We start from the raw sequence: 27,870 nt of genomic DNA, 5'->3' as shown, positions 1-27,870 counted from the left end.
ACATCCAAAAGTTGCGGTTTTTCACAATTTGTGGGTGCTCTAGGAATGTAACACCCGTGAATTTTGGGGGTGTACTGTATATGATTCACAGCCATACTTCCTGAATTAATTGCCTTCCTGCTGTTTAGACCATCAGAAATGCCAGTACTTTCAGTACCATCCAGCCATCCCTGTTAAGGGGTAAAATCAGAGATACGTATGTGGGTGGATGATGCAATGGTGTTCTGGATACTCATCTGTCTGGCAGGCCGCAGTATTGGAGACTTCAAGGACTGCGTAAGCAACACTGGCACACCACAAAGAACAGGTCTGTCTGCTTCTCTCTTCATTCTGTACACCTTCAACTATATAGACAACAGCAGGACAGGTCACTTGCAGAAATTCTCAGATGATTCTGCACTTATGGGGTGTACTGATAAGAGGGAGGAGACAGAGTTGAGAAGTCAAATGGAGAACTTTGTTTCTTGGTGCAAAGAAAATTGTCTGCAACTTAACATTAATAAAGCCAAGGAACTGGTTACTGACTTTTGCCGCAACAAAGAGCCTCTATGTCCGGTCAGTAGAGGTTGTCCACTCCTACAATCACTTGGAACTGCAGAAGAAAGCAGCAGGCTCTTCATCCTTATGAGACTGCATTCCTTTAATGTGGGAAGTGACATTCTTCACATCTTCTACAACTCTGTAATTGCAGTCTAGAGTGATTACAGTGTAATTGCCTATGCTGTGGTGTGCTGGGCTGGTAACATCACTTCAAGAGAGGCCCACTGAATTAACAAGCTAGTTAAAAGGGCAGGCTCAGTTATGGGACACACTCTGGACCCCCTGGTGGTGATAACAAAGGGGAGAATGAAGACAAAACTGAGTGCTTTTAAGAACAATGTTGCACATCCTTCCTCTGACACACACAAATTAAAGGAACACTTTGAAAATACATCAGATCTCAATAGGAAAAAAAATCCTGCTGGATATCTCTACTGATATGGACTGGGTAATGTGTTATGAATGAAAGGATGCCACATCGTTTGCTTGAAATGAAAATTATCAACCTACTGAGGGCTGAATTCAAAGACACCCCGAAAATCAAAGCGAAAAAATGATGCAGCAGGCTAGTCCATTTTGCCGAAATTTCATTGCAGCAACTCCAAATGGTACTCAGTAGTTTGTATGGCCCCCACGTACTTGTATGCATGCTTGACAACTTTTTTTGCTCCTAATGAGACAACGGATGGTGTCCTGGGGGATCTCCTCTAGATCTGGACCAGGGCATCACTGAGCTCCTGGACAGTCTGAGGTGTCGGATGGACCCAAACATAATGTCACATCCAGAGGTGTTCTGTTGGATTGAGATCAGGCGAGTGAGCATGGGAACAGTCATTGGTATCAATTCCTTCATCCTCCAGGAACTGCCTGCATATTCTCGCCCCATGAGGCTGGGCATGGTTATGCACCAGGAGGAACCCAGGACCCACTGCACCAGCATAGGGTCTGACAATGAGCCCAAGGATTTCATCCTGATACCTAATGGCAGTCAAGGTGCCGGTGTCTATATACAGTATGGTGACACGTGCGTCACTGTCTTGCACCCCAAAACACGAGGCTGAGTCTCAGTATTTTATCAACACCAGCTTTATTCAGCTTGAAACAGGAACAGCAGGGTTATTAATTGCAGCGGGAGCTACCAATCTCCTATACACAGACACAACAAACAGGCATAGTTGTGGCCATGTTATACTATTCTCACCATTTATAATTTCCCTTGCATGACCCATCGCCCACAGGTGCATATAACGTGATCTCAATCGGCTCATAGTTGTTTCTGCGGCGCCCTACTGCTGCGCTGCGAACCTGTGGTTGACTCGGCAACGGAGAAGCAGTCCTCCATAGATGTGGCAGGTGCGCTTCAGTATGTCATCCCATTTTGTCCGAAAAGAGTTCAGAAACCTATCTATCTATCTATCTATCTATCTATCTATCTATCTATCTATCTATCTATCTATCTATCTATCTATCTATCTATCTATCTATCTATCTATCTATCTATCTATCTATCTATCTATCTATCTATCTATCTATCTATCTATCTATCTATCTATCTATCTATCTATCTATCTATCTATCTATCTATCTATCTAGCTCTGGCTAGTTTTCTGTATAGAAAAACTTCCTAATGTTTGTGTGAAATTTACCCTCAACAAGTTTCCAACTGTGTCCCCGTGTTCTTGATGAACTCATTTTAAAATAACAGTCTCGATCCACTGGACTAATTCCTTTCATAATTTTAAACACTTCAATTGTGTCTCCTCTTAATTGTCTTTTGCTTAAACTCTAAAGGCTCAGCTCTTTTAATCTTTCCTCATAATTCAACCCCTGTAGCCCTGCAATCAGCCTTGTCGCACTTCTCTGGACATATTTAGCGCTGCTATGTCCTTTTTGTAGCCTGTAGACCAAAACTGCACACAGCACTCCAGATGAGGCCTCACCATTGCATTATATAGGTTGAGCTAACCTCCTTGGACTTGTCCTTCACATCTCAGGGTGCTATATAAACTGACATTCTGTTAGCCTTCTTAATGGCTTCTGAACTCTGTCTGGCATTTGACAGTGATGAGTTCACTATGACTCCTAAATCTTTCTCATAAAGTGAACTTTCGATTTTCAGACTGCCCATTGTGTATTCAAACCTAACATTTTTACTTCATATGCGTAATACTTTACATTTACTGACATTAAATTTCATCTGTCACAAATCTACCCAAGCCTGTATGCTATCCAAGTGCTTCTGTAATGATATAACTACTTCCTTAGAAGGCTGGCATCCTTCAACATCTGTAATAAGATGCTGCAGATGTTCTATCAGACGGTTGTGGCAAGTGCCCTCTTCTACACAGTGGTGTGCTGGGGACGCAGCATAAAGAAGGACGCCTCACGCCTGGACAAACTGGTGAGGAAGGCACGCTCTATTGTAGGCACGGAACTGGACAGTTTGACATCCATGGCAGAGCAACGGGCGCTGAGCAGGCTCCTGTCAATCATGGAGAATCCACTGCATCCACTGAACAGTATCATCTCTAGACAGAGGAGCAGCTTCAGCGACAGACTGCTGTCACTGTCCTGCTCCACTGACAGACTGAGGAGATGTTTCCTCCCTCACACTATGCGACTCTTCAATTCCAACCTTTTGGGGGATGGGGGAGGGGTTTGGGTGGGTAAACCTTAACATTATACAAAGTTATTGTCTGTTATACCTGCATTGTTATCACTCTTTAATTTATTGTTTTTTATCAGTATGCTGCTGCTGCTGGAGTATGTGAATTTCCCCTTGGGATTCATAAAGTATCTATCTATCTATCTATCTATCTATCTATCTATCTATCTATCTATCTATCTATCTATCTATCTATCTATCTATCTATCTATCTATCTATCTATCTATCTATCTATCTATCTATCTATCTATCTATCTATCTATCTATCTATCTATCTATCTATGCTCATCCACTCTTGCAGCAATGACCTTTATGTGTGTTCCATCAATCACACCAACAACTGCAGGAAAACCAGCAATTTACATTACCTCACGTGAAGTGGTGGGGAAATGTCTCAATCTGTGTATTACCTCACATGTTCAAAGTTTGGTGCACAGTTTGGGAAATGGTTGGTTGTGAAATACTCAAATCATTGCTATTGTAAAATTGCATTTTTACCATAGCCAAAAATATAACGTTACTAACACTTTCATGTGGTTGATAGCACATGACTGATTATTCCATCTCTGTCAAAAATGATGTCTTTTTACGAGTTCATCATTGCCCAATTGAAAATGTATGCCAATCTCTGTCTGAATGCCATCTTCTGCCAGCTGTTAGAGAGTTTGGACACCTCTTAAATCAGAAGTAGTTTTCTAAATTAGGAAAATGGATGAAATGCTGTTTTTCGTTCTTCTAAGGGTAGGACCAAAGTTGTGTCACTCTGAGATGTTTTGAGTTTATTTTAGGACCACTTTTCTACTCTGAGATGCTTGATAAATACAGGCCCTGATCTCAGAATTTTGTTATGGAAAAGAAAATACAGAAAAATGGGTAAAGGGTACTGTTCTTAAAATAAATAAGTAGTGTGGTCTCTTGATTAATGGTGTGACTTCTGGTGCTGACTAGTCATCCTGGGGCTTACTTGTTTGTTTGATCTGCTTCTTCTTCCTCTTAATCTTTTCCCACTTCTGTGTGGGGTTGATGTGTTTGATAAACCTTCTCCAAACAGCTTGGTCCTGCACCTCCTCGCCAGTCAAGCCCTTTTTCTTCAGATCTTCTTTTGCTTTATCCATCTGCCTCCACTGAGGACTCCCTTACTTTATCTTCCTCTGTACTTCCATTGCCATCCCTCTTTTCCCTACATATCTGTTGTCTCTCCTCATCACTTGTCTACTTCAATCTACTTTCCTGTACTTTCTTACATATCCCTCCCACTTTGTTGTACCTCTGATTCTCTCATTTCTCATTCTGTCCATTTTTTTATTACTTCACACATCCACCTCAACATTTTCCTTTCTACCACATCCAACTTCTTCTCATGTGTCCCCTTTACTGCCCATGTCTCAGCCCTGTACCTCAATACAATACAATACAATACAATACAATACAATACAATACAATTTATTTTTTTATAGCCCAAAATCACATAAGAAGTATCGCAATGGGCTTTAACAGGCCCTGCCTTTTGACAGCCCCCCCAGCCTTGACTCTCTAAGAAGACAAGAAAAAACTCCCAAAAAAACCCTAGTAGGGAAAAAATGGAAGAAACCTTGTGAAAGGCAGTTCAAAGAGAGACCTCTTTCCAGGTAGGTTCGGTGTGCAGTGGGTGTTAAAAAAAGGGGGTAAATACAATAGAATACACAGAACAGAACACAAGTAATCCTCAATACAATATAATAATGTAACAGAAATATTACAACTGCTGAGCAGAATTCAACAGTAGATGATATCAAATAATAGGATATGAATTTGTTTAGAGTCCTGGAGACCTTGACCATCAAGCTGCTTCCCCCAATATGGCCATTCCAGAGCTGAGTCAGCACTAGGCCAGCCAATCTAGTGAAACAAACCCCTCTACCTGATGATTCCTGTGATCATCCATCAGAGGTGAATTTACCTTAGGCAGACCAAACAACTTGGCAGGTGGGCAGTGTCACCAAGTGCCACATTTGAGTACCGAAATGAGAAACAGAATAGGTGAGGGTTAGTAACAAATTATAATTCGTATTACTTATGTTTTAGTGCTAATAACTAACAACAGAGATGCAGTCTGTACAGTTAATCAGCAGCTCTAGTCAGGGTATGCTAAACTGAAGTAGTGAGTCTTCAGCCGGGATTTGAAAGCTGAGACTGAATGGGCCTCTCTTATAGTAGCAGACAGACCATTCCATAGTTTAGGGGCCCTGCAACTATTTAGGGGGTCCTGCAACTACATCACTGCTGGTCTTACCACTGTCATAAAAAACTCACCTTTAACCTTTGGTCACGCAATACTCCTGATACCTTCTTACAATTGTTCCATCCACACTGGACACTATGAGTTATCTCTGTAACTAGTCCATCTTCGTCTACCTCTGATCCTAGATGTTTAAATTTATTCACTCTTTTTCCAGTACCTTTCCTGCAGGCTAACGTCTGAATCCTGATCATCATTAATCCTTTATTAACCGTTAAAATGTTGCGCAAGCAGGTGGTTAAAATAAACAGACTTACAAGCTTTCATTGTGGGCTTTGACATCAATGGTATTTCAGTAACAAAGCTGGCTGCTTTTCTCTTGGCAGGAAGTGAAACATGTACCAGCCCAGTCTTGAAAGCAAGCTTACTGTTGGAAGGAAAACAGCATTTTTTATCAAAGGTGAAAATCCTTCTTGTTCATTAAATAGAGTAAATTTAAAATGTTTGGTGGAGTTCTAGGGATATTAAAAGAGTTGTGTCTGTGGTCTATTGTTCATAAAACCATCAGTGTTATCTGTCAATTAACAGTTGTATGCTTCTTTTTGACATTAGCAGCCAACCAAACAGGATTATAGCAGGTGAAAGGATGCCATACTAACTGCATGTTTAGGATGAATCCATTCTCATGGTAAGTCCCTTCTTTGTAATTTATATCCTTTTTTTCCCAACGAGCCCTTAGAACAACAACAACATTTATATCTTTAGCACATTTTCATAAATTAATGTAGCTCAAAGTCAAGATTAACATCCTTCCCAAGCTTCTATTTCCATTACAGATCATCCCTATATACATTAACAAATCATTCTTTAAGAAACTAGACTTAATTAGAACCTGGAATTTGAGATGGCCAATGCATTCAAAAGGTGACTCCACAAAGACCTGAAGCAGACGGTGGCATGGCACTATCTAACTTTCAATTCTTGTATTACTGGATGGCAAATATACAAACTATAAAGACTTGGGGGCCTCATTTATAAAGCTTGCATACAACACAAAAAGAGGCTTGAAATGTGCGTATGCAACTTCCCATACAAACGTTAGGATTTAGAAAAGAAAACTTGACACGAATGCCTGCTTATATTTACAGAAACTTGGACCCTTGTATAAGCAACTTTTCAGAGAAACTGGAAAATGACGACACCTTAAATAATAAATCATATCACCAAGCTTTTATTATTATGTGTGTTGAAATGACAAACATATTAAACAGCAAAAACAATGAATATGATGCACTGACTGTACTTTAGTTCCATTTTAAATGGCGCCATTGATACATACTGAAGAACTATTTTATAGTTTATAGTTTTGCTAGGTTATATCAGCTAGCTGTTGTCACTTCTTAGTACTGTATATTGACTGTCAGGTCAGATGGCCAGGGAGGACACAGATATAAAAAAAAACTCAAATGGTGGGATGTTAAAGAAAATAAACATTTAGAGGTTCTAAGGCCAACATACTGCCCAGACCTTCCAGGGCATTCTACAGTCCATGAATTTGCCACCATTACTTTTGTAAAGCTCTCTTCGTCTTCCTAGCATACTTGGGCCATAGTGTCACCACAGAGTACAGGAAAAATAAAAGGAAACAAAGGAAACTAGTGATGAGTGACCAGTCTTTAAAACAGCAAACAGAACTGAAGTTCATAAAATGGACTCATTTACTCCTCCCCTCCCATTTGAAGAAATGTTATTTGTGCTACTAACTCCATAAGTGATCATGAAAGCCAGATTAAAGAGGTGTTTTTTCATTTTTTTTTAAAGTTCAGCAAAACTGCTCTGATGTCTCTAATGGTAAAAAAATTCCAGATTACATCATGAAGACCATTAAGAAGCTGAACCTAAATCAGCTACAGGCCTAGATTCAGGCTAACTGCAGAGGATCCAGATGTTCTATCACGCTGTTATAGGTGTGGTAGATGCTCTGATCTACAGAGTCTAATCCCACCTGGACAAAGACAGCACCATAGTCAGGATAATGTTGTTTGATTTTTCCAATGTGTTTCACACCATTTTGCCTTATCAACTGGGGAAAAAAATCAAGGCTTTGCATCTTGATGCCCCCACAATCTCCTGGATCATGAACTACCTGACCAACAGACAGCAGTTTGTGAGGCTGAGGGACTGTGTGTCAGAAATGGTGATGTGTAGTACTGGAGCTCCTCAGAGAACTGTCCTGTTTACCCCATTACACAACAGCCTTCCAGCACAATACCAGCACTTGCCATCTACAGAAATTTTGAAATAACTCCTCCATCATCAAATGGATGGAGATGAGTCAGGCATTTCCAGAAAATTATGGGTTCTCAGAACTCAACTTTCTTAAAGGAACGTTGCATACTTTTTACTACCCAGGTTCTTCTGTCCTAGGTTCTTCTGTAGCATGCTACCCTTAGCAATATTCTTACTTGTGCTGAAATGGTGACCTGCATTATCCCAACTAGTTTAGGTTTTGCTCTCTCTCTTCTTTGTAGGAGCTGGCAGAGCCCTACCACTGCGATGTGGCAACCATTTCTAGCCACCATTCCCCTTTTGACACTGCCATCCACCACACTATCATGGTATATCTTAAAGAGCAGACCTCAGTATGTGCGTCTTGGGAACTGCACGTCTGACATTGTGTTCAGCAACACAGGAGCGCCACAAGGGACTGTACTTTCTCCGATCCTGTTCAGCCTATATACATCGGACTTCCAACACAACTCGGAGTCCTGCCACATGCAAAAGTTCGCTGATGACACTGCAATCGTGGGCTGCATCAGGAGTGAGCAGGAGGAGGAGTATAGGAACCTAATCAAGGACTTTGTTAAATGGTGCGACTCAAACCACCTACACCTGAACACCAGCAAAACCAAGGAGTTGGTGGTGGATTTTAGGAGGCCCAGACCCCTCATGAACCCCGTGATCATCAGAGGTGACTGTGTGCAGATGGTGCAGACCTATAAATACCTGGGAGTGCAGCTGGATGATAAATTAGACTTGACTGCCAATACTGATGCTCTTTGTAAGAAAGGACAGAGCCAATTATACTTCCTTACAAGGCTGGCGTCCTTCAACATCTGCAATAAGATGCTGCAGATGTTCTATCAGATGGTTGTGGCGAGCGCCCTCTTCTACGCAGTGGTGTGCTGGGGAGGCAGCATTAAGAAGAAAGACGCCTCATGCCTGGACAAGCTGGTGAGTAAGGCAGGCTCTATTGTTGCCATGGACCTAGACAGTTTGGCATCTGTGGCAGAGCGACGGGCACTGAGCAGGCTCCTGTCAATCATAGAGAATCCACTGCATCCACTAAACAGTGTCATCTCCAGACAGAGGAGCAGCTTCAGCGACAGACTGCTGTCACTGTCCTGCTCCACTGACAGACTGAGGAGATCGTTCCTCCCCCAAACTATGAGACTCTTCAATTCCACCCCAAGGGGGGTAAACGTTAACATCATACAAAGTTATTGTCTGTTTTTACCTGCATTATTATCAATCTTTAATTTAATATTGTTTTTTGTATCAGTAAGGTGCTGCTGGAGTATGTGAATTTCCCCTTGGGATTAATAAAGTATCTATCTATCTATCTATCTATCTATCTATCTATCTATCTATCTATCTATCTATCTATCTATCTATCTATCTATCTATCTATCTATCTATCTATCTATCTATCTATCTATCTATCTATCTATCTATCTATCTATCTATCTATCTATCTATCTATACATTTACCTTAGAGTCATAGACAACAATGAACTTGACTGTAGTCTATTACAGGCCGGTTTTAACCATTTTTTTTTTATAGTGTAAGGGAAACCTGTGCAAGCGCAACAACAACATAACAGGAGTTTTTCGGAACAGTCAGCATGGGTTCAAAAGAGGGAGGTCGTGTTTTACTAACTTGCTGGAACTATATGAGGAAGCAACCAAAGAATGTGATCAAAGTGGAGCACATGATATTGTTTATCTTGACTTTCAGAAAGCATTTGATGAGGTGCCACATGAGAGGTTGGGCATCAAACTAAAAGAAGTGGGAGTTCAGGGTGATGTTTTTAGATGGGTGCAGAATTGGCTCAGACACAAGAAGCCGAGGGTGATGGTGCGAGGAACCTCATCAGAACTGGCAGATGTTAAGAGTGATGTCCAGCTGGGCCCAGTGCTAGGGCTGCTGCTATTTTTAATATATACTGTATAAATGCTTTGGATAGGAATATAAGTAACGAGCTGGTTAACTTTGCAAAGGATACCAAAATAGGTGGATTAGCGGATCATTTGGAATCTGTTATAGATAGATAGATAGATAGATAGATAGATAGATAGATAGATAGATAGATAGATAGATAGATAGATAGATAGATAGATAGATAGATAGATAGATAGATAGATAGATAGATAGATAGATACTTTATTAATCCCACGGGGAAATTCACATACTCCAGCAGCAGCAGCATATTGATGCGCCCACAGACGAAAAAAATAAAAAGTATTTGTTTATTTTACACGTGCCTTCCATGTCCAGTCTGTGTCAGGTTGGGAGCTATACAGCGGCCATCTTACACTGTTTAAATTCTACATCCACATCCCAGTGTGAGAGCGGCAGGCGCGCAAAGACGCTAGCGTGTAACGCTGGACAGGGGGTTGGCAAGCGAAGTGAGCAGGGGGCAAAGTTTAACTAAAATTAAACTCTCACACTAAATGGCACATTTGTACTGATACTGTATCAGATCAGAGGCCCACAGGACATGCAACTATTCAATTTTATGGCTTCACAAAAGGTTTTTTTTTTCTTTTACAGTCTCACGTGAAATTGTGTGGTAAGACCATTGGGTGAGATTCTCAGCACCCATGCAATTTGATACTGTGAAGAATGATGGGATATTTTGGTACATTTCTTTTTTTACCGAAGTTGAAATTTGGCTACTGTATGCTCAACTGTCAGTGTTCACCCTGCTTCTTAGGACTGTTGAGCTCTGTTACATATGCTAATCTGTTCATAGTACAAACATGCAATGCTACCAGGAAGACCGACCTTCAAAGTGTTTCTTGCGGTGTTGTGTCAATTTGAGAAAGCACTCAGGAGATCACGCCTCGGGCTAAAATTGCACAGCATACGCCTGCCCTTGGAGTGAGTGGCATGATGATTTAGATGTTGTACGTCAGACTCCAAGGTTGCTGGTTTAGTCCAAGCAACCAACTCATTGTGTCACTTTGAGCTATTTGCTTAAACTGCCTGTGCTCTGGAGACTTACAGTAGTGGCCATTTAATAAGGTACACCAAATAGCATGCTCCTCTAAACAACAATACAGTCGATTTAAAAAGTATTCAGACCCTGTCACTTATTGCACGCTTTATTGTGTTGAAGATTTAATTTAAATGGATAAACTTGTCATTTCTGTCCAACAATCCATGCTCAATAACCCATAATGACAAAGTGAAAAACATGCTTTCAGGAAAGTTTGCAAGTTTATTAAAATCAAAAACTGAAATCTTTCCTTCATAGAAGTATTCAGACCTTTTACTGTGGTTAGGTGCAGCCTGCTTGCTTTAATTCTCCTTGTGATGTGTCTAGAACTTGATTGGAGTGGAAAAATGAATTGATTGGACAATTTAGAGAGGCACACCCCTGTGTATAGCAGCTCCCACAATTCACACTGCATGTCAGGACAAAAAACAACCCATGAAGTCCAAAAACTCTCTATTGACTTCCATGATGAAATTGTTGTAAGGTATAGTAGATCAGGACAAGGAGATAAAACCATTTTCTAAAGCTTTGAGTGTTCCCAGTGGTCTCAATAATTGTGAAATGGAAGAAGTTTGGAACCACCAGGACTCATCTTAGAGTTGGCAATCTGACCAAACTGAGTAACCAGGCAAGAATAGCCTTGGTCAGGGAGGTGACCAGAAACTCAAAGGTCATTCTAACAGCCTTCTACTGAGTTGGGACAATCTGTCAGAAGAATGACCATATCAGAAGCACTCCATTCATCAGGTGTTAATGGTAAAGCAGCTAAATGAATGCAACTCATGGAGAACTCCACCTGGAGTATTCCAAACACCATTTGATTGGAGAAAAAATGGACTCTTTGGGCAGAACTCCAACCAGTATGTCTGAAGAAGACCAGACAATGGTCATCACCTTCCTACTATCATCCCTGTGGTGGAGCATGGTGGCGGCATTATACTATTGGGGTTTCTCAGCAGCAGGGACAGAGAGACTAGTCAGGGTTGAGGGAAAGATAAATACATGCAGCCAAATGCAGAAAGATCCTTGAAGAAAACCATCTCTAGAGTTCATGCAGCCTCATACTGGTATACTGGTGTGATGGTTCACCTTTCAGCTCAACAATTACCAGAAACAAACAGCCAGGACAACACTAGAGTAGCTTTAGGACAAGTCTTTGACTGTCTTTGAGTGGCCCAACCATATCCCAGATTTAAACCCCATAGAACATCCCTGGGGAGTCCAGAAAATGGCAGTTTACAGACACTTCCCATCCAATTTAACAGAGCTTGACAGGATCTACTAGGAAGAATGGGATAAACGGCCCAAATCCAGATGTGTGAAGCTTGTAGAGACTTACAAAGGAAACTCACAGCTGTATTTGCTGCCAAATGGGCTTCTTTAAAGTACTGAACTATGGGTTTGAATACCTACACGCATGAGATATTTCAGTTTTTGATTTTTAATACATTTGAAAAACTTTCCTGTTTGCAGAGAGATGAATGAAAAAAAAAAACCATTTAAATGGAGGCAGTTTTGTGGAATATAAACACCCTGTGGTCAGATTAGAAAGGCCAGGCTACTTAACTTAACTTAACTTGTGATAGGAGTTACTGAGCATAGTTTGATAAAACATTAAAAAAGAATACAAGGAAAACGCATTACGCGTTAGTCTGAGTGATTAAATATTTTAAATGAATATCTGAATATTTCTTGTGTGTGTGTTTTTTTTTACTTTTATTTCACTAACATTTTGCTCTTAACTGGTGAGAATAACTCAAATCCATAACCACTGATGATGAATCCGCCTGGTGCTTATTAATTTCTGGTGAGGACTAAAAATAACTATTTTGACCTAAATGACTGAAATTAGTATATTGTACATCTGACAAGATTCAATAAATGAAACAAGATTGAGTTATGTTCAAAAGTGGAACATAAACAATACATGTAATATAAAGTAAATACATTTTTGTAAATATACCAACCTACCATTTCTGTTTTTTCAGTGTAAGTGATATATTAAATGTTTGCCTATATATTAGTGCATAGTCTATTGGAGGTATTATTATAACCCCCACAAACCACCTACAACTGAACACCAGCAAAACCAAGGAGCTGGTGATGGATTTTAGGAGGCCCAAACCCCTCATGGACCCTGTGATCATCAGAGGTGACTATGTGCAGAGGGTGCAGACCTATAAATACCTGGGAGTGCAGCTGGATGATAAATTGGACTGGACTGCCAATACTGATGGTCTGTGTAAGAAAGAACAGAGCCAGTTATACTTCCTTAGAAGGCTGGCGTCCTTCAACATCTGCAATAAGATGCTGCAGATGTTCTATCAGACAGTTGTGGCGAGCGCCCTCTTCTACGCGGTGGTGTGCTGGGGAGGCAGCATTAAGAAGAATGACGCCTCACGCCTGGACAAACTGGTGAGGAAGGCAGGCTCTATTGTGGGCATGGAGCTGAACAGTTTGACATCAGTGGCAGAGCGACAGGCGCTGAGCAGACTCCTGTCAATCATGGGGAATCCACTGCATCCACTGAACAGTGTCATCTCCAGACAGAGGAGCAACTTCAGCGAAAGACTGCTGTCACCGCCCTGCTCCACTGACAGACTGAGGAGATCGTTCCTCCCCCACACTATGCGACTCTTCAATTCCACCCAGAGGGGTAAACGTTAACATTATTCAAAGTTATTGTCTGTTTTACCTGCATTGTTATCACTCTTTAATTTAATATTTTCTTTATCAGCATGCTGGAATATGTGAATTTCCCATTGGGATTAATAAAGTATCTATCTATCTATCTATCTATCTATCTATCTATCTATCTATCTATCTATCTATCTATCTATCTATCTATCTATCTATCTATCTATCTATCTATCTATCTATCTATCTATCTATCTATCTATCTATCTATCTATCTATCTATCTATCTATCTATCTATCTATCTATCTATCTATGTACAAGGTGAATTGAATTGGTACAGTATATTCTAACTATTTCTGGTCTATCTGACTATATGGGCAGAGTGGTGGCTCTGAGGCTAGGGATCTGCACTGGCAATTGGAAGATTGCCGGTTCAAATCCTGTAAATGCTGGTCTCTGCTTCATTGGGCCCTTGAGCAATTCCCTTAACCTGCAATTGCTCCGTAATGGGTATGACGTTAATCTGCATGTAGGCCCTCCAACCTGGAGGGAAAAACTTGGGGGTTGGTGGCAGAATTGGCACTCCAACCACCATAAAAAACCTCACCCTGGTTCCAATGTGATGTCACCCATTGCATGGCTACACTCAAGTCTTAATCTGGATCCTGAGTTGGTTTGTCATGTGGTGGGTGCGGCAATGCGCTGTATCAGTACATGCTCCTAGCCTCTGACTATAGATAAGTCTCAGTTAGTGACCTGCCTTGCCGTGTGTAAGGCATGGAGGGCATACGGATTTAAACCAGGTCTTAACGTGCTCAATAATTGAAAGTTAACGTGCTCTATTGAACGTACAGTGCCATACATTCAGAGCGTACTGAAGGCGAAGTAAAGCATCTTTAAGTATATAAACAACTGAATTTTGACAAGAAAAGCTAAGTTTAGAGAAGAGACATTTTTTCCAATTTTTTTGCCTTTTATTCTACATGTGTAACACCCTTTTTCTTCATTCTTGTGTTGAATGTTTGCTTTGAATGTTCACTAAACGTTTTAAAACAAATTTTTGGACTGAAAGCTTTCTTTTAGCACGCTTTTGACCCGTGCTCGATCCTACCTTACTCACCTGCAGCAACACTAAGCAATAAGGTAGTGCCGCAGTTACTGATGTTGCCCCCTATCTCCAGGAGTCCGGGTTTAAACACTGTCCTATCTCCTCATGTGTAGGGTTTTCAGTTTCTTCTGACATAGCAAACATGTGTAAGGTGGGTTAACTGGTGAGTGTTATTATGAATGTGGGTGAGAGTGTCTCATTACAGACTGACAGGCCAGTTCATGTTTGTTCCCATCTATGTTTCCACCAGACTAGGCCTATGGCTCCCTAAAAATCAGTTTAGAATACAGAATAAAATCAGAATACAGTTTATAATAGGGAGAATGAACCCATTCAGACATTAAGGGAATGTGCAAACTCTAAACAAACATCAGCCAGGCTGTGATCTGAACCACAGTTATCCAATGTTTATTTAAACTGCCGCCAACATTTCTATGATGCAACACAGTAAAATGCAATTGACTGTCTTACAGTTTTCTTTTTCTACTTTTGTTTTGTTCTTTCACACCTTAATACTTTCTAATTTCTAATTTCTAAATTCTACATAAATGCTGTTAATGGATTCATTGATAATTGTGATAGAAGCCCAGAGACAGACAGACACTGAGACAGCCAGAAGTTCAAAACACACACACGTTTATTTTCTTCTTTTCCTACAGCACCACACAATGCTCTAAATAGCTATAATTATCTCACAATTCCTTCTTTTCTTCTCTTTTTCTTCTCCTTAGCCTCCCTCACTCCTCCATTTGCAAGTTCCGTCTTCTTCCTCCCGACTCCAGCTCCCTGAGTGGAGTGAGGTGGCCCCTTTTATGATGCACCCAGACGTGCTCCATGTGCCCCGTGATGACCTTCCTGCAGCACTTCCTGGAGTGACGGAATTGCTGCAAGGGCACCCGGAAGCATTACAGGTGTACCTGCTTCCTGTTCCGGCAGCACTTCCTGTTGTGGCAGAAGTGCTGGAGTCCATGTCTCCAGAACTATCCGGGGACCCCATGGCGGTAGCGATGGACATCAACAGGGCTAATCTTCTAAGCTCTGATCCCGTGGCCCCCATGCAAACCGGGGCGGCTGCCCTCTCATGGACCAGGGGAGGTATTGTCCAGGCATCCTGGCCATCCGCCTCATAATTCGTACTTATTCCCAATTTATTAGTCTGGTGTATGTCTACTTATGTTCATTTAAAATATTTCTGCTTTAAATTCAGAATGTCTGATTTTCCCACCTGAATCTAAATTTCACCCTCAAAATCAGATTTGTTTTCTCAAGGGCTCTGGAATGGACCCTTTAAGGAACCTGAAAATGAATACGTTCTCAGATACCTTCAAATAAAATGGAATCTGTGTTGGTAGGCCCATCTGAAGGCCCAGTACCTCCTTCTGTTTTCAGTCTTCTACACTATATATAACATTACATTTCCAAACCGCTTGGACTATCCCTCACACTCACATAAGGTCAATTTGGAGTCAATAATCAACCTAATCAGCAATTGATGTATGAAGAAACCTGAGGAAAACCCACACAAAGGTTCTTGTCAAAAGCACATCAGCGAAAGTTACTGCTAGCAAAGTCATATGCTGCGTTCCATTTACCTTGAAAGTCGGGTGTCAGAGCTGGGAGTGATGTCACACCTGAGTTGACTGTATTACTGTGAAAAATTCAGAAAACTAATATGGATGCATCCAGGAAAACCTTTATTTGTGCTTGCTCCATCAGAATAAATAGCAGTTGATAACAATACAATGCATTATCTGTATTTTCCATATCCAAACACCATAGCAACATGTCCAAAGATTGGAGTTGGACAGTACTGTGTGAATGACTGATTTAATAAGACACAAATAGACAGACATGTTAATATACTGTATAAAACTACTGCTTTCACTAAAGTTTGTAGTGTACATTGCCATTTTGGATTGATGTCATAATCTAAAGTCGGACAGGCTCTGAGTGTTTGAGTTAGAAATCCAACTTAAGTGGGTATTCCAGTTAAAAATTAAAACTAAACAAAATTCGACTACCTACTTCAGATGGAGTGCAGCAAAGGACACTGAATCACCACTGCCTGCATTTCCAGACATACTTCTTAAGCAATTGGCATGTTCTCAAAATGTTCTTTCTACCTTCTGACATTATCTTTAGTAGTTATTCTTCATTGTTGTGGAAAATAATGAGTATTGAGCCATCACTATAAATAATCTCAAACATGGACATGCTTTATTTACACCACCTGGTGGAGTCCCTTGAGCTCTTATTAATACAATATAACTGGAGAAATCTAACAGATTAGCTTCCTTTAATCAGCTAGGTTCATTATATTGTAAATGCTGGAATGGATGGATTGGCCTCCCAATTAAGACAGACAGTGAAGCCTTACCTGGCCAGGAGGCCATAATGGGTGGACTACATAACTGGAGATGCAAACCAGCCAGGATGGCTCTAGGTTCCTATTCCAGTCGGGGCAATCCTATAATGGATGACCTGTGAGGCCTGGTTATTGAGAACAGTTTACCACCGCAAGGTGAAAGCTGGCAATGCTACTCTAGTTATGTACCAGTTACATGGGGCCTGTAGTTTGGAAGGGCAACCCTGTCATGGTCCCTCGGTACTTCTAGAAGGTGCTGCTGGGAGAGGATGTCCCTACTTTAGGGAGCTTCTGAATGACAAGTAAGTGCTTCCACTATGCTATAAAAGGAGCCATCTGACCTCACTTAGGTGAGTCAGAGTCAGGAGGCAGAGGGCAAAGCTCACCTGGAGGAGTTAAAGGAGAGGATTATCAAATCATTTAGGTAATTCTAAAGCAATCGCTAAAGCATTAAAGGACAAGGTACATTTTTGTGACTAGCTAATTTGCCATAACTGGGTGTTTCATCTTAGAAATAAAATAAGCTTCTTTGTATATGTCCACTTTTTAAACATTACAAGAAAAGTCATTTTCTTTCCAGAAGACTTCTGGTCATTTCTCCAACACCATGCTGTCCTCAGGTCTTCATGCCTCAAGCATTCAAGTCATCATTGTGACCCATTTGAACTTTTGTAGCACCACCCTAAGTTTTGGCCTACACACTGGGGGAAAACCTAAAGAGCCTGTCTGACTAGATTCATGACAGGTGTGCCATCAATACTATGCATTATTCATGTTGACTTTGAATTTGTCTTTCTTCATTTCTCTTTAATCAGTTGTAAGCTAAAAGCACCATATGGTGAAAGAGATTATCCATGTCAAAGTATAGATGAACAATTCTCATTTTGCACCCATCTGCATTGACTCCTAAAGGCCCAGTCAGGCAGTAACTAACCATAAAGTAGTAAATTAATAATGCTTCTGTCAATTAGGCTACAGTAGTATAACGTCATATTTATAACATGATTAGGAGTTAGCGTCCATGACGTTCGAGATAACTAAGAAGGTTTATCTATAAAAGGCAATAAGAACAAGCGAACAAGGCGAGATTATCATCGTGTCAGGATGTTTGCGTTGCACCAGAAATGCCTTGACAACGACGCATTTGTGTTTGAACGAAACTGAGTCATTGGAAAACACAAAACTGGTGGTCAGTAAAATGTACCAGTCCACTTACTGACATGTGAGAGTTGGACTGTACTCATGAAGTTATGTGCACCTGTCCGGAAGGATATTTGCGACCTGTAGAAATATTTAGAACACTGCTACAGACTGATCAGAGGATTATGCAATATACCATCAAAACTCCTTTCTTATGTCTTTCAACTTTCTACAGAGATGTTACACTATTCTGGAATTCCAACTAGACAACCTTGATAGAGAAATTAAATGTGCCTTAGGTGGCCAGTTCAGCAACTGTATGACCTCATGCCATGATACACATCTACTTGTATCTTTCACCACAGACATTTTACTCAATACAATCTGGAAAATCATTATTTAACTGGAGATCATGTAGAGTAGTTTTTAATGTTCATTGAACCACTGCTTCTGGGTGGAGACATTTTTTTTGTGTTTATAAGAAAACACGCTTGGAAATCACTTCAGTTCTTTTTGTCTGGTGCTTCCTGACTCACCGGTACAAGACAGAAAAACTCCAACTGTACAACTCGTCTTGATGTCTAGTTATGCAAGATGCCGAGCTTTTTAGGGATCCCCCCTATTTTTCACCCTCTAGAACCTTTATTTTCAGCCCATTCTTGGACATATTTAGTGCAGGTGACTGACTATATACTGTGGTGGGCTGGCGCCCTGCCCGGGATTTGTTCCTACCTTGCGCCTTGTGCTGGCTGGGATTGGCTCCAGCAGACCCCCGTGACCCTGTGTTAGGATATAGCGGGTTGGAAAATGACTGACTGACTGACTGACTATATATAATTGAAAGCAAAAAAAAAAAGATGTAAGGAAATACACAGTAAATGTGGAGTTCTCCAAATGAACTGAACTAAGATGGCAGATCTTCTGGTTTTGAGGACTTCCAGCAGGAAGTGGCAGGTTCTGGTGGATGAACACTGGAAGTGATGCCAGTAGTGGTAAACCCATCGATCATCCGGTCTGCAGAGGGAGGAAGAGAAGAGACATTTTTGCACGGCACCAACTCGTGGAGCAGAGTGGAATTACAATTAATAGAGCCCTTAAGCTGTCCCCTATGCACAGAATTGTGAGAATTGTTTTCTCCAAATTGACTAATTAAGAGCTCCCAGTTCAAAGGGTTTTTGCATTAAATTTATGAATATGAAGTTCATATTTGCTATCTGTTTGATATTATGTGAACGCTGAATTAGAATTTCTATAGTGGGATTTAGATAGATAGAGCCTACTGTGAAGAGAGGATCCCCTCATGGTTAGAAGCCTAATTAGTCACTTAGGCCGATCAACTGGCTAAAGCAGTTGCTTTCCACACTCTGCATTAGATGCAGACCTTCACATCCCAGTGGCTTGTTATCCTGTGAAGGGAGTGCTACAAATCCAAAGAAAACCCATTTGAGAGAATGTCACGTAAGACTGGCCTCACCGTGTACAACCAGGCTTTCTCTGACCACCAAAGAGCTTACAGAGAAGCACTAACTTCTGCCAAGAACACCCATTATGGCAGAATAATAGAAAGTGGCCATGATAACCCAAGGGTTTTGTTCTCTGTAGTTAATAAACTACTCGAACCCGCATCTGGTCTAACTACCTCTTCTACTGAAGTCTGTGAGGAATTCCTCCACTTTTTCCGTAACAAAATTAAAGATCTAAATAATTCAACTAACATAAATATATCATCTGTTTATATCTCTCCCTGTTTTCCCACTCCATCCAGCTCCTTCTCTAAGTTCTCACCAGTCACATCTGCGTTTGTTAATAACCTGCTTTGTAAGATGAGGCCGACTACTTGTGTACTGGACCCCATCCCCACCACACTACTTAAATCCTGCCTTCATGCCATAATCCCGACTGTTACAACAATAATAAACTCATCCCTTGACACTGGCTCTGTGCCGCTCACTTTTAAAATTGCTTCTGTAACCCCAATGTTAAAAAAGTCTGGCCTTGATGCTGACAATCTTAACAATTTCCGGCCTATTTCCCACTTACCTTTCCTGTCAAAAGTTCTTGAGCGTGTTGTAGCTTCCCAACTCACCAATTACCTAACCTCTAATAATTTGATGGAACCCTTTCAGTCTGGTTTCAGGGCGCGGCACAGCTGTGAAACTGCTCTGCTACGGGTAACCAATGATTTGCTTATGGCAGCAGACTCTGGACAAACTAGCATATTAATTCTGTTAGACCGCAGTGCAGCATTTGACACTGTTAGACATGACATCCTACTGTCCAGAATGGAGAACATGCTGGGTATCTCTGGCACTGCCCTCCAGTGGTTCAAGTCCTATCTGACTGATAGGCAAGAGTTTGTTAGTCTTGGCAACAGCAGATCCAGCTCAGCGCCAGTCACACAAGGAGTCCCTCAGGGCTCTGTCCTCGGTCCTCTGCTTTTCTGTATTTATATGCTTCCCCTTGGCCATATTATCCGCAGTTATGGATTGGGTTATCATTTTTATGCAGATGATACTCAGCTCTACTTCAATGTTAAAAGTGGAACTTCATCAGAGCTTTCTCAGCTCACAACCTGCCTTAGTGAAATTAAAACCTGGATGGAGCACAACTCTTTAAAATTAAATTGCAATAAAACTGAACTCCTGCAAATTGGGACTAAAATGCAACTTAATAAAATGAGCTCCTTCCCAGTCCATCTTGGCAGTGATCTCATCAGACCTGCCTCTACTGTAAAAAATCTTGGAGTCATTTTTGATTCCTCTCTCACTTATTCCGCCCACATAAATCACATTAAGAAACTTTCTTACTTTCACCTCCGTAACATATCCCGTGTTCGCTCCTTCCTCTCCTTCTCTAATGCTGAGAAACTTGCCCATGCTTGTATCACATCCCGCATCGATTATTGTAATTCCCTACTGGCAGGTGCCCCTTCTAATCTTATATCACAGCTCCAGCTTATTCAAAACTCAGCTGCAAGAGTCCTTACTCGAACCAGCAGCAGCGAGCACATCACACCCATCCTGCTCCGTCTTCACTGGCTCCCTGTGTCCTACAGAATCGAATATAAAATCCTACTAATAACCTACAAAGCTTTAAATAACCTCGCGCCAAACTACATCAGTGACCTTCTCCATCACTATGTGCCTGCCCGCCCACTAAGGTCCTCTGATTCTGGTAATCTTGTTGTGCCCCTCACTAATCTACACTCCATGGGTGACAGGGCCTTCAGATGTATAGCGCCCAGACTCTGGAATGACCTACCGAAATTAATCAGGTCAGCAGACTCCATGAATTCTTTTAAAAAACAACTCAAAACTCATCTGTTCAGGAAGGCTTTTAGCTCTGCTTGACTTTATTACCCTTCTCTCAGTTTACTTCTCTGTCAAGATGCTCATGTAACCTGTGTGTGTGTGTGTGCTAGACCATCAATTATGTTGTCTGTTTTTTTTTTCAGAATTTACTTAATCTTCTTTATTTATTTATCTGGTTTGTACAATGCTATATACTGTATATTCTGCCGTTCTTTATTATATTCTGTAAGTGCCTTGAGCATGGGAAAGGCGCTATATAAATAAAATGTATTATTATTATTATCTCAGTCCATCTTCTTTCTGCACTCTATTTTTACTTTCTTGTATACAAAGTAAGGGAAAGCATTGTAATCGTCCAAAGATTCAACCTCAAGATCTTGACCTCGACGTTTTAGACCTCCCTGAGTTCGATTTACTTTCTCATTGGGAAAGTATTGTAATCGTCCAAAAATTCGGCCTTAAAATAAAAGGTGGGCGCTTTTGCTAAGATTTTAAGAAGTGTTTTTTGAATGTTGATTGATGAAAAACGCTCACGCTTTTATTTTACGAGTGATGTATGAGAGACTTATTTTTTACTTTTTAGTACACTTTTAAACTTAATATAAGTGTGGCTTTTAAAAAGTATCATATATATATATATATATACTGTATATTATTTTCAACTTTTTAGTCTTGGGTTTGTTTTAGTATCATTTTGTACTCAATATTTTAACACTTCCTTTAATATTTCTATCCATTACTAGCGCCATCGATTGGTGAAAGTTTTAACTATTCTTCATATGGAAAATTTAATTTCTTAATTAACATGGATTAATTGGTCAATTAGTGAAACTGATTATTGATTCATGTATTGTCATCAGAAGTGAGTTTAAGTGTGAAAAATTTCAAGTCATTTGGACAATAGGAAGTGGGTTAAATATCGATTACAAGATTTGTACCAGACAACAAACAGGTGAAGTTAAAATAATCGTGGTAATAATAATAATAATAATAAAATAAGGATGAATAAATGAGATACAAAAAACAGCAAATATGAATAGCGCAATATGAACTTACATAACAAATATATGCAAGGTAAAGTGAAGTCAGAATTTATTTCCAAGTCTCTAACAAGAACTCTAATGCTATGTTCAAATGGCCAGAGGGAACAGAAAAAATGGACAAGAAGCTGGAGAAAAAAGCCAAAATCTGCAAGGGTTTCAAGGCCTGAAGACCTCCCAGCCCCGACTGGGTATTCTGTCCAACATAAATGTGCTTAGGCAGTTCCTATAATTTTTTTGAGCTTCATGTTAGAAGACTTCACGCAGCGGGGTTTTGTCGACAGTTGGCGCATCCACTTTCGTTCCAATGGAAGCAAATAAATTCAATGTCCAAGTGTATGCCAGCATGATCATGTGCATATTTTTTATGATGTTGAAGGTGTGGTTCATGTTGCCTCCAAAGGCCCACAGGACTGATTGTTATTACACTCATTTGCATTGGCGTTTGTGTCAGTCAATCACAAAGCCATAAATTATGTTCTTATTCTTCATGACAGTACCTTTGCTCACATTGCTTGGTGTTGGCAGGTGGCTTTTATGTGAAACTATGGTTTGTCACGCATGTGCACTAGAGGTTTCACCTAAAATAATGTAAGTAGTACCAGCCCGGGAAGAGTGGGGGTGCAGCCAATCACAGTCTTGTCTCCTTTTCCCCTCCCAGCCTCGAGAAAGTGTCCATTGAGGGCATCGACGCTAAAGAAGCCCCACCCCTTTTGGCCTGCACAATATAAAAGGAAATCACTCACAGAGCATGGTGTCTCATTTTAGATGCTGTCCCAGATTCTGTGCTGATCGAAGCCAGCAACGACCACTAATGAATGTCCCATAATTTATTGTTAAAGAACGCACATTGAAGTGCTTGATTTTCATTTATTGTTGCCTCATTTTTTATTTACAATTACCAGTTGGCACCCCAAGCAACCTGGTATGTTCTGCACCATCATTTTGCCCCGCTACAGAATCCAAACAGACATCACTCTCACCACATTCTCCAGACCTGGACCCGTGTGACTACCTAGCTATAGGGGAGCATTTAAACATAGTTTTGTGAATATTATAAGAAGAGTTATTAGTGTTCACAGGGATAATGCTGAAAAATAAAACCAGGGTTTGTCTTAGTAGATCAGGCTCCAAACTTTCAGATCAGCCCTCACAGACCCTCACGAGTGTTTAGTGACAACTAAGTGTCAGGGCTTAGTGTGGTAGACCTAATGAGGCTCCAAAGACTCCTGCCCCCAGCTCGACCTGGCACTTACTCCTCAGCTATGTCTGATCTCATCCTTTAAGACGGGTCCCACCCTTGTTCTTGCTGCTTGCCTATGCAGTTTTTTTTTTTTTTTTTAAGAGAAACTTCCAGCATTGTGGGCTGAGTCACTGGCTGCCATAGAGACAAGCTGAGTGATTTTGAAAGACAGCAGTTGGGGCGGCTTTTGTGCAGACTTAACTTCATACTGTACATGATGACAGAGGTATTAGCATTGTGTCACAGGGCAAACGAAGGCAGACATTTCCATTTGCAAATGATGTCAAAGAGTCTGCTGGGTATACAGAAGTGTGTTTTAAGACTTACTATAAGCTTTTATTCATGTGTTTGAAGGAGAACAGATCCCCGTTAACAGAGCAAAAAGTCTAAGTGTTCTTTGTTATTTCCTTTCTCTCTGTCCTGTAGTGTAATATGGCCGACATTTGTGCATTAGTTTCTATTTCAGATCACTTCCTTAACTTAATGACAAAAGGCAGCATGTCAAGAAGAGGCCTGCTGCTACTTTGTTTCATCTCCTTTAGCTCAGTTCAGGTATCACTCACATGAAGCTTCCTGCCTCTCTGGCTCTCTATGCATCGTGGGAGTTTTTTTTTTGTTTTTCTGGGGCAGGGCTGAGGGTGGCCACTGCAGGCAGCTGCTTGTATTTAAAAACCACACCCTGCTGAACCATTTCATAGCTGAAGCTCTTCTGCAAGAACGCAGCAAGCCCCACACAAAGGTAAGAAGCTCTCTTTGGCCTGTTTTCGTTTTTCTTTTGCAAACCACATCTTCAAATTTTATTGAAATACACAAAAGATGATAACGTTAGGCATAAAGCCAGATTGTGCAGTTCTCTTGAATTTTTCTGCAGTCGGTTTTCCGTTTGAGGCTGGATGTGGACAGATTGCTGGCACAAAGTCAAGCCCTGTGCTTTTAAGACTTTTTCATCTCTCCCTGCATTTGCAGTGAATATTTTTGCTGTAAAACGTTTCTACTTGGAGCATGAAGATGGTATCTTTTAACGGTGTGGGTTCCGAATGTCAGTACATTATAACAGTTTGATAATGACAAGAAGTTTCTTACAGGACCAATTGATTATCTAAACTAATTATTCTTTGACTCAGTGATTTTTTTTCCTTTATGGCTGCTCAGTTTTGTAATTCCTTTAGCTCCTTCCAAACAAGCCATTCATCCACATAATTTTGGGCAGAACCATCATCTGTTCTTTGAATGATCATTCACTTACACAATAGTGGGATGTTTTTCTTTGGGTGTGGAATCAAATGACATAACCCCTAGTTAAAAAGTTTGGTTGTTGGCATGCTGCCTCCCAGCTCCCAGAGTCTTGGGTTTAAAGCCTGAGACATTTGCAGATGTTGTTTTGTGCTGCAAACAGAAGGATTTGTATAAGGCTGCTGTTAGATGTATGATGGAGGACAGTTAGAGTTTGAAAGTGAAATCTGAAGTGGGGAATAGAAGTGGTACAAGCAAAAGGGCTGGGAAATGCTTTAAAGGAGTTAATCCTGTGGGGAACGTTATACGTGGCAGACTGTGCCCAGGTGGAGATGATCAGACCCATGTTTTGGGAGTGCAGCTGGGCCCAAGGGGTGTGGATAGATGTGGAAGGATTATTGGAAAAGATAGAAGATTCTGATGATTTGTCTTATGATTTCATTTTAAGAGGTGACGGTCTAGCAGGGAATGGCTCAAAGGAAGATGATTATTAGTGGGCGGCACGGTGGCGCAGTGGTAGCCTGGGACCTGGGTTTGCTTCCCGGGTCCTCCCTGCGTGGAGTTTGCATGTTCTCCCCGTGTCTGCGTGGGTTTCCTCCGGGTGCTCCAGTTTCCTCCCACAGGCCAAAGACATGCAGGTTAGGTGGACTGGAGATCCTAAATTGTCCCTAGTGTGTGCTTGGTGTGTGTGTGCTTGCCCTGTGTTGGGCTGGCACCCTCCCTGGGGTTTGTTTCCTGCCTTGCACCCTGTGTTGGCTGGGATTGGCTCTAGTGGACCCCCATGACTCTGTAGTTAGTATATAGCGGGTTGGATAATGGATGGATGGATGGATGGATGATTATTAGTCATGGGATGCCAGGTGTACTCTTATAAAGTGAAATGTGACGAGAGATGTGTAGTGGGTATAAAAGAGTTTGGAAAAGGAGCCACAAATGAAAGTAAAGAGAAGTGGGGATTTGGAGAAATGGAAGGGTTTTGTGAATATCAGGGATGAGGAAATAGGCCTTTTGTTGGGAATTTTTTTTTAATCAAAGATAATTGTATGTAAAATGAATGGATGATTTAAGTTGTGAAAAGATAATATGGGAAAATGAAGTTTTTTTCATTAAGAATTTTTTTGATTATACTGTGTAATGGAACAAGGTAGGGCATGGTGGCGCAGTGGTAGCACTGCTGCCTCGCAGTTAGGAGACCCGGGTGGAGTTTGCATGTTCTCCCCGTGTCTGTGTGGGTTTCCTTTTCCTCTGGGCGCTCTGGTTTCCTCCCACAGTCCAAAGACATGCAGGTTAGGTGGATTGGCGATTCTAAATTGGCCCTAGTGTGTGCTTGGTGTGTGGGTATGTTTGTGTGTGTCCTGCGGTGGGTTGGCACCCTGCCCAGGATTGGTTCCTGCCTTGTGCCCTGTGTTGGCTGGGATTGGCTCCAGCAGACCCCCGTGACCCTGTGTTCAGATTCAGCGGGTTGGAAAATGGATGGATGGATGGAACAAGGTATATAATAATAGCAATTGTAATTCATTGGGGGGTGTTGATATAAGTGATGGAAGCTCTGAAAAAAATGCTTTGTATTTTGTTATGCATAAATAAAATGAAGCCGGGCACTGCCTATGTGGACTTTACACATTCTGCCTGTGCTTGCATGGCTTTTCCAGCTTTCTGTCCACATTCCATTTAGATTAACGGTCTAATCTAAATTGTTTCCATATGAGGGGTGGAATATGTATGGGAGGAGTGGCCTGCAATGAACTGGTACTCCACCCACAGTTGATTCCCGCCTTGTGCCAAGTACTGCCAGGATGGGCACCAGTCTACCGTGACCCTCAAGATAGCTGGTTGGATTGATGAGTATTAGAGGTGGGAGTCAACTGAATGCATGCCTACTTATTTTTCCTTAAATCTTTTTTTTTAAGCACCTAAAATGTTCAAAGAAAAAGCTGTAGATGAGGAAAATGAACATGATTATAATAGCACTTGAGAATATAAAAAATGTAAAATTGAGTTGGGACTATTCAGTCTATTCAGCTCTTCTGGATAGCCAACAGCTACAGTAAGTTGTTCCAAGACCCCATATCTCATCCAGATGTGTTTTGGAAGCTGGCAGGATTTCTCCTTCCGCTGCATGACTCTGTAGTTTGTTCCAGATTGCCTTGATTCATTATCTGAAATAAACTGTCCATCCATTTTTATTCCTCTTATCCAGTACAGGATCAAGTGCAATTTCCTAACATGGAAGCACTGAGCTCAAGTGGGGTATCGACCTGTATGGGGCACCAGTTTTCTTTGGAATAAATGTCTCCAAAATACTTGTTTTTAATGTGTAGCACTCATGGTTATAGCTGTTGAAAATATTTCAAATGATCCAGCTTACTTACAAAATTACAAATGCATTAAATAGAACTTAAAGTATGCCAGCTTTTATGGTACATCTTTATTGCATATCACATATCATCATCCTGCTGTAACTGTTTAGTTTATACTGAATCGCAATGGCATCATTGATCAATAGCTGGCACAGCCATCTCACAAATCCAAGCAGGTTATTCTTAAACTGTATGAAATGCACAGGTCTCCTTGTGCCTTCTTGGGTTCCCTTGCACATGCCAAAATGTGCCTGTTAAATTAATTTTATAGCTCTTACCTGCCCTGGTATGCATTAAGCTTGTGGGCACTCCATGACACTCTAAGGGATTATTTGGAAGTAGCTGCATAGTGCCACAAAGGTTAGCAGTGCTGTCTCAAAGATGCATAGACTTGCTTTTGATTTCCCTCTAGTTGCTATCTGTGCTGAAGATGTGTGTTCTCTCCTTGTTTCTGTAGGTTTCTTCAAACATGAAAATTTAAACACAATATTTTCGAATCTAAATTGGCCTAGTCTGTGGCTTTATCCTGTATGTGACTGTAGTCTGCAGTTGAATTGTAGCCAGTCCAGGCAGGCCTCAGAACAGGTCCGAGATGAAAAGTCATCTCTGATAAAGGAGCACTGGAATCATCTTGTGGGAGGGTCCTTTCATCAGATTGGCCGGCCCAGCCCTGACTCAGCTGTGAAACGGCCAATAGGAGGGAGGCATCTTGTTGGCCAAGGTCTC

General features: G+C 41.1%; 1 protein-coding gene across 1 annotated transcript in view; it reads left to right on the top strand.

The window, feature by feature from the left end:
- The first annotated feature begins 24,187 nt into the window (after positions 1-24,187).
- Positions 24,188-27,870, top strand: part of LOC114668011 (annexin A2-like) — a 42,989-nt gene continuing 39,306 nt past the window's right edge. The window contains exon 1 of the mRNA XM_028823591.2: positions 24,188-24,290. The gene's annotated coding sequence lies outside the window, so the exon portion shown is untranslated. The remainder of the gene's footprint in view (positions 24,291-27,870) is intronic.

The sequence above is a fragment of the Erpetoichthys calabaricus genome, chromosome 17, assembly GCF_900747795.2.
Source record: "Erpetoichthys calabaricus chromosome 17, fErpCal1.3, whole genome shotgun sequence".
In the NCBI taxonomy this organism is placed as follows: Eukaryota; Metazoa; Chordata; class Cladistia; order Polypteriformes; family Polypteridae; genus Erpetoichthys; species Erpetoichthys calabaricus.
This window is presented reverse-complemented; position numbering and strand designations above follow the sequence as displayed.